The sequence below is a fragment of the Cylas formicarius genome, unplaced genomic scaffold (assembly GCF_029955315.1).
Source record: "Cylas formicarius isolate icCylForm1 unplaced genomic scaffold, icCylForm1.1 PGA_scaffold_8__14_contigs__length_24414737, whole genome shotgun sequence".
Classification (NCBI taxonomy): Eukaryota; Metazoa; Arthropoda; class Insecta; order Coleoptera; family Brentidae; genus Cylas; species Cylas formicarius.
The window spans coordinates 12,765,889-12,774,177 of record NW_026844361.1 but is presented as its reverse complement, the minus strand read 5'-3'; the positions used below and the strand labels follow the sequence as shown (position 1 = coordinate 12,774,177).

General features: G+C 34.8%; 1 protein-coding gene across 2 annotated transcripts in view; it reads left to right on the top strand.

Annotated features, from left to right (window-relative positions):
* The first annotated feature begins 6,882 nt into the window (after positions 1 to 6,882).
* The window catches only part of LOC132706109 (protein O-mannosyl-transferase TMTC1-like), a 464,920-nt gene continuing 463,513 nt past the window's right edge, over positions 6,883 to 8,289 (top strand). For both annotated transcript variants that reach the window (XM_060677221.1, XM_060677222.1), the window contains exon 1: positions 6,883 to 7,052. The gene's annotated coding sequence lies outside the window, so the exon portion shown is untranslated. The remainder of the gene's footprint in view (positions 7,053 to 8,289) is intronic.

Here is an 8,289-nt window from a genome sequence, read left to right as displayed (position 1 = left end):
CCCCATAGCGCCGTGAAATTTCGTATACATTTTTCAAAACGTCAAAATGACAGGAGGGCGCCATTTTAAGTTTTTTTTATGGTAAGAGGGGTCATGTGATACCTCTTTTTAAAGATCTTTTTACGTTCTATTCTAATCACATGAATAATTGTTGTTCCAATATTTATCAATTATAATCTTACTGGTTGTTGCCTTGATACGAAATGAGAAATTGATCCACAGATTCACATAGTTGTTAAATGCTACTTTTCCTATCAAGTTGATTGGAAGAATAGGTCCTATTGAATGGCCTTCTCGGTCGCCATTCAGTTGAAGATCTGAAAGTTCTAATTGTTTGTGGTGTAATTTCCACAAAAACTTTGCATAATATTTGGAACAAGTTCATTGACAGACCTTATTATTGTCAAAATGCACAAAATAGTTATTTTTTCATTTAAACTATGGTTTAGTAATAGAAAAGTAAGAAAACATTTGCAAGGGTAAATTTGAATGTCCCTCATAAACTTCTTATCAAATGTTTTTAAAATTGGTATGCGAATACAACTGTCATTTTGACATTTTCAGACATGGTTTCTATGTCAAAAATTAGATATGTATGCCGAATTTAACCGTGCTATATGGAATATACTGCAGAATATGTTTAAAAAGATGCACATTTTAATATAATTCAACAGCTTCACAAGAACTCATATTTATGATATTCTTAGTGCTTTCAATAATTTTAATTCTAAATTACAAATCATCATTATATTGAAAAATAATTACATTAAAATAAAATAGTAAACACGTGACCAGGATCTAGGCAAGACATCTAAACTCAAACAAATTTTAATTGAAAATCATTTAAAAGTTTATAACAGTTAACCTACATTCTCTTCTAATAAAAATAAAACTTTTGAAAAATGTTGCAATACCATATGCTTTAGGAAACATCTCTTTATTTACTTATACACTATTACACTAATATAATAACAAATTCTCTAAACAGTGCTTAACGGCTCTGGCATCGAAATTAGCTACAATTACTTATCACAGAGATTCGCTTACACTTATGTTTACATTCAAACGCCATTTACCACTTACTTGTTGCATGCTTCCCGCAATGACTGGCAGCAAATACCTGAAATGTGAGGAGAATAAGGCGTTATTGATAATATTTTTCGTTTTATCAGTGAGCTAATTTTTTTACGTCCGTATGTTATTGGAATCATTGGCATATTTTTTTTACTAATATATATAATATGATCGAACCAGTTTAATTTATCAGCAATTGTCAGGCTTTACATGCTGAACCCAATCTTTTTTTTATGATATATATTATATATAAATTTTATTTATCTGCAGTTATTTTTAGCTTATTGTGATATAGCCAACTTAAGTATTTACGGCATTGTTTAATGCTTTTTCCTCTGCGCGTGTGGAAACAAACACAGCATCGTCAAAAAAAAGTATCATTTAACTTACTTTTTACAAAACTTCTGGATTCCTACTGCGTCTGTCGAACATTTTACTCTGTACCTGCTTATATATTGTTTGAGGGGGGCGGAGCTAAATGAGTTCTCCATTAGCACCAGTCATCGCGAATATATTTATGGAAGCCTTTGAGAAGAAAGCTCTCGATACGTTCCATCTAAAACCAAAGTTATGGAAACGGTACCTCGATGATACTTTTGTTATTTGGCCCCATGGTCAAGAATCCATAGTAGAATATATACACCCTAACATACGTTTTACGATTCAGTTGAAAACTAATAATAACCTCCCATTCTTACATATAGTCTTATTATTAGGAAATCAGACCTAACATTGGGTCATTGTGTTTACAGAAAATCTACGCCTACGAGGGGGTACCCATAAAAATCCGGAATTGAATTGCCGCGCGCAGAGCTTGTATATTACACCTTTCTGCCCCTAGGTTGTGGATAGTACAACTTATTGCGAGTTCAACGCCACCTTCGTTTTAAATTTAACTTATTTTGTTCACTTGCAGTGCCATTTTTTGTTAACGCTGTTTTTTTGTTATTTCGTTTTATTCGATGGCAAGTTTAGAAGAACAACGTGCAGCTGTGAAATTTTGTTTTCTGCTCGGTTGCTGAAACTGTTTCAATGTTAAAAACAGCTTATAAAGACGATGCCATGGGAAAAACTCAAGTGTACCAGTGGTTTGTTCGCTTCAAAAATGGCGACGAGTCAATTGATGACCGACCTTGTTCTGGACGTCCATCAACTGCTCGAATCGACGAAAATATTGAAAAGATTCGAGAGTTTGTGGTCACAGACCGTCGACAGACAATTGAATAATTATCAAAGATTAGTGGGTTGTCTTGGAGCACGGTTCAGCGAATTTTAACCGAAGATTTGGGAATGAAAAGAGTTGCTGCCAAGTTTGTTCCTTGTGTTCTGACTGACATGCAAAAAGAACATCGAGTTGAAACATGTCGTGCTTTGAATCAACAGCTTGAAACGGGTCCAGATTTTCTTTCAAAGATCATTACCGGTGACGAGTCATGGTGCTATGGTTACGATCCAGAAACGAAGCAACAGTCCAGCCAATGGAAGATGTCATTGTCTCCCCGTCCAAAAAAATGTCGTTCGGTCAAATCAAACATCAAAATGATGCTGATTTGCTTTTTCGACATCAACGGCGTAGTTCATGCAGAGTTCGTTCCACCAGGTGAGACCGTTAATCAAGCTTTTTATCTGGAAGTTTTAAGAAGATTGCGCAACAGTATTCGACAAAAAAGACCCGATTTGTGGTAGCCAGGGGATTGGTTCTTTCACCACGATAATGCACATGCTCACACAGCCATTACTGTGTTCTTGACTAAAAATGGTATGATTCCTCTGCCCCATGCACCTTACTCGCCTGATCTCGCTCCGTGTGACTTCTTCTTATTTCCACGTATGAAAAGGGACATGAAAGGACAGCAATTTGACAACATTGAAGAGTTCAAGAAAAAAACGAGGGATGAGCTGTCGGCTATAGCCAAAGATGAATATAAGAAATGTATCGAACAGTGGAAGCACCGCTGTGACATATGTATTAGTTGTAATGGAGACTATTTTGATAAGGTCGTTCTGTGATTTTCAAAACAATATATAGCTTATAAAAAATGATTCCGGTTTTTTTTAGGTACCCCCTCGTACAGACCGATACTTTAATGCATGGTCACATCACCATCCAGCTCAAAAGCCACCGGTTATCAACTCTCTCATTTGCAGAGCCGTAAAACTATTTCAGCCGGAATCACTGCATCCAGAATTAAAACACCTTACCTCTGCTCTTCTCTTTAATTATTGCCACATTAAAGGTATTAAGCGTTCCATTACAAAACACACTTCACCACAATCTTCCAATAGCAATGAGGCCGAAAGCAATCCTACACTTGCCACTGTGGTCCTTCATTACATTCAAAATATCACTGACCACATATCAAAAGTTCTAGAGAAGTTTAACGTCAAAACCAGATTTAGCACTTGTCCAAAAATCTCTCAACATCTTCGGTCCGTCAAAGACAAGATTCCATTTGAGATGTCAGGAGTTTACAGCATTCAATACATTGGACGAAAAATATCAACTAGGCTCAAAGAACATGAAAGAGCCATAAGACTGAGTCAAATAAACTCATCAGCAGTTGCCGAACACAATCACGAAACCGGATATAAAATTTTATTCGATAAAACTGAAATTCTTGCTTGTAATCAATTCTTTTATCAACGACAGTATCTAGAAATCTATAAACAACCTAACAATCAACCGCGACTCTCTACCTATTAACTATAATGCTATTTAATTTTTTTTTTTTTACCAAACTTCTGGATTCCTCCCGCGTCCGTTTTTGTTGACTCGAACTAGCTAACGTTTCGCCGATCATCCTGTTGGCTTCTTCAGAGTTTGACTGGAAGTTTCTTTGAAACAAAAAACTATGTAATATTCTTCCAAATCCGAAACAGTAAATAATGTATCTAAAAACATAAAACGTATTCGAAAAGCACCGTTCGTGCTTTCAGTTGAAGTAATTACTTTCCAAATCTTTTCGGCTCTCTTGTACAAATGGACCGAATTTTAAGGTCGCATTCACCGAAACGCTTTTTACGACTGCAGCAAATCAATCCTCCGTGGGATGTATTGCAGCCATGAATCTCTTCGTTCAGTGCGCTTTAAAAAGTGTAAACTGCGTTTTGACCGTACAAAGTATGAAAGCACAACAAAGTCATAGCCGCAATCTTTGCGACGGTTCAAAAGCTTGATTCATAAGCAAAATAAATAAGAACTAAAAGTTCAGATTTTCACAAAATTATATATATTCACATGACAATAAAACCTTAATTAAAGTTATTGTGTGAATTTAAGTTTAATTATGGAGATGTAAGTGGTCGTTAAGCATTTTGATCTCCATGACTTCCAATAAATTTAATTTTCTACTTTTTGTGTAGTCGAAAATGTGTTTTTCTGTGTTTAAGTGTGTAGCATAATTAGAATCTAGACTATTGTTTTTTAACGCTATTTTATGTTCATTAATGCGTTTCTTGAATGATCTATCTGTATGTCTAATATAAATTTTAGGACATGATCCGTATTTAAACCTGTAAACACACAATTCGTTTTTTAAAAATTTTCCTATCGTGTTGTTAGTTCTCAAAGCTATTTTTAAAGCACATTTTGACAAATTTTTTGAATTTGGTGGTTTTTCTTTATCTTATTTCATCTCTCTTTGTATATTTCATTCGACGATGCTTTGAATAGGATCCAAATCTAAGTAAATTCGCCTTTAGTTTTAAATACAAAAAACTTTAAGTGCTTTAGCTTTAAGCATTGAATTATGTCGTATTTTTCGAAGTTTTCGAAAGGCATTGTTTTAACAGCTAATCTTTAATATTTTTGAAGACAACAGAGCAATTAACTTTTTTCACTTTTTTGACAGGGCCAATCTATTTTCCTACGACAAGAATTAATATTACGTATTCTATGATTTTTTTTGTGACATCCAGGGAATATTTTTGAACATCCATTTAAAAATTTTATTATTATCACCACTAGAGGACATAAAACCGTAGAAATTGCTAATTTACGTGTAAAGGAAAGATCTTATATATGATTTCAAAAGTTAACAAAAGCAGTACATAAATTTGTATCTCATTTTCAAGTAAATCCAAAATACTAAAAAAATACTATATTGATTATGCTTTATTTTTGGAAAATATTTACTGGTGTGTGAATACACCACTGATTTTATCTGTGAAACAAAACTTTGTTATTTCAAATCTGGACAAGTCAGCGCATTTAGAATAAACATCCAACAATTAGCGTTTTATTTAGTATTAGTTTGTGCCTTGTGCAGTGAACATTGCAGTTCGTAAAATATAGCATTTCCGAGGTATTTGACTCACAAGAAATTAGAGGCGGCTATGGTGGAGATCGTGATGAATGAGGACAATAACAAGGGAAGTCGTAAGTATTATTTGGATGTACGTATTCTTATGTATTGTAGCGTTCCATTCCTTGTAAATTTATGCTAAAAATAACGTGACAAAATATTTACCGAACATATTGACCCAGTCTATATTCCACCCGACGTGGATCCCTTGACTGACGAAGAAGATATGAATGATAACATAAATCTACAAGAGTTACATACACCGAATGATACAGCTGTCCTTCAACAGTCCTGTAATTCATCAACTACTGAACCTGAATGGATTCATCAGATGACAGGCTTGCTTCTACTGTCAAATGGAAGAAAAGTCAGATTGAGTACACTCGCACACCAATATGCGATGAATTTAGATCATGTGAGGAACTAAAAAATAATCTTTCTGGAAAAACTCCGCTTGAAATATTTTTTATGTTTTTTGATGACGAAGTGATTGATTTGATTTTAAATCTTACATTGCTTTGCGACTTTTAAAAACTGATAAAACAATTACTCAAAGAAATCTTGCACCTGCCATAGATGAAGTGCGTTATGACAATCAAGGTCACGTCATGATTTTTCATGCTAATAAAGCCCGAAGGAGATGTAGAATCTGCCACAGCCACACAATTTACGTTTGTAATAAGTGTAATGTGCATTTACATAGGTCATGCTTGGTAAAATATCGCCATAAATGAAACCGCGTATTACCACCATAAACTATTATGCGTTTTTTTGTATCAAATCAGGTTCTGTTTGGAAAACAATATACTTTTAGTTGTTTTCTGTCGAATTTGAACTTTCTTTTGTATATTTATGTATAAATTATATGTTACATCTTATGTACCCCAAAACATTATTTAATGTTTTTCCCAGTGGTTCGTTTAAGCACCAGTATGTTTTTCTATGTTTCAAGTTTTTATTTTTTTTGACACATGTAATGTATTCTTAAGTGCAACGAAGTAAATAATTTCAGAGCAAAAATTTTTTTTTATGCTTGGGATATCATAATTATTTCATATAGATTCGCCTAGTTTAATATTACATGATCTGGAATCCTGTTAGAACTATAGACTATAGATTATACAACATCATCGTTTTCTGGATGTTACTCTGAGACTGTAACGATCAGCTAGCTCGCGCCATCTCAATTACTTTGTCGTATAACGTGTGTCGACGAATTGTGTATCGAACAACGTACAGGCAAGTATCTAAACCCCTAACAACGTCGTTTCCTTCGACCCCGTGAAGTAATCAATTACGCGACAAAAAAATGCGGAATAACACCCCCCCAAACGACACGAAAAACAACAAACACTAACTCTACGTAATCTCCCATTCAGCGCTGCCGAATTGGGCCGATGTATCCCCACCCTCGCCTGCAGGACTCACCCGAATCCTGATCGTGGTGTTGCAGAACATACTTATGGCAGGATCCGCATTTGGAGAGCAGTAGTTTGCTCGCGGCCTCTCTCACGAGCGCGACGTAGAGCTACATCCCGCGGGATCTGCCGGGATATCTTGCGATTGTCGTGGTTCCTGTCGATATCGATATGTTATTATTTTGGTGATCGTGCCGGGCAAAATATTAATTTGTTCTACGACCCGATGCGACGTGCCGGTGTGTTTTTGCAAAAGGTAAATTCCAGTCTGGTCGTTCCTGTGAATGTTTGTTTGAAGGAATTGGAAAATGAAGTCGTGGAGGTTTTTCTGTGGTCGCCTTCGGAAAGGTTCCCCATTAATCATTTAATAATATAAAAAAAAATGAAAGGGAAATCCACGCAGAATATTTTTTTATTTCAGTCGCACATAAACCGAAAATTGCACGGTTTGAAACAATTTGTACGTGCTAAAAAAAATTTATTTGCACTATTGCTTCGAAACTTCAAAACAGGTTTCAAATTTTTGTAGACATACCGAAGAAACCTTAAAAATTGCACGGTTTTATTTCCATTATTCTATCTATAGCCGGTACGATTACAAATGTAAATAAGTCAAAAGTCCACCCAAGATTCACACTTCGACAATTTTAAACAAATCAAAGGGGGATAAAAAAGAAAGAAGAAAAAAATAGACACTGGAAAAAGGCAAGTGCAACATTAAAAAACATCTAAAAGAAAAACAATAAGGAAAAAAAAACAAATATAAAAAAAATCTGTTCAGCCTCTCCTTAATCTGACCAGCTTTTTAAATTTCTTTTTAAATGTGGAAGTGGATGGACAACTATTAATATCCAGTGAAAGTGAATATGTGAAAGAGCAGGTTACGGTGACGAGTCAGATATCAGTACCCCTGACCAGTCGTTTTTTTGGCAGTCTTTCAATTTACCAACAAAAACAGAAATTTTTAGGATGTTTTTGATATTTTTGCCCATAAACGACACACCCTGTATATGATTCAAACAATGTTCGAAATTGAGGTTATAGCCCTGGATCTCCCACGTTTCCTGGTATATGATTTTTTTCAATTTAGTATGTGATTTCAAAGAAAATACTTGTTTTCTGAATCCATGCAGTACGTGGTAGTAGTAAATGACGTCATCGCGTCTATATTGAGGGCGAGAAATGGTGATTTTCATCTGGATTTTTGGATATCTCGATCAGAGTACGAAAACCGTTAATACAAAAAGTGTAGCTTTCGATGTGGCCTATAACTCTGTTTAAGCAAATTGGCCATATTTTCCGCGAATTTTGATATACTGCTTATAATTTAATAGAGAAAAGAACGATTGAAATCAATGGTTTGGTCCCGGATCTCCTCCATTTCCTGGTTTATAAATTTTTACGATCGGGTTAATAGTTTTCCAGAAAATAATGTTTTTCTGGAAGTCAAAATATACCAAAACAATTTTTTTAAAGATTACTTTGCCAAATTT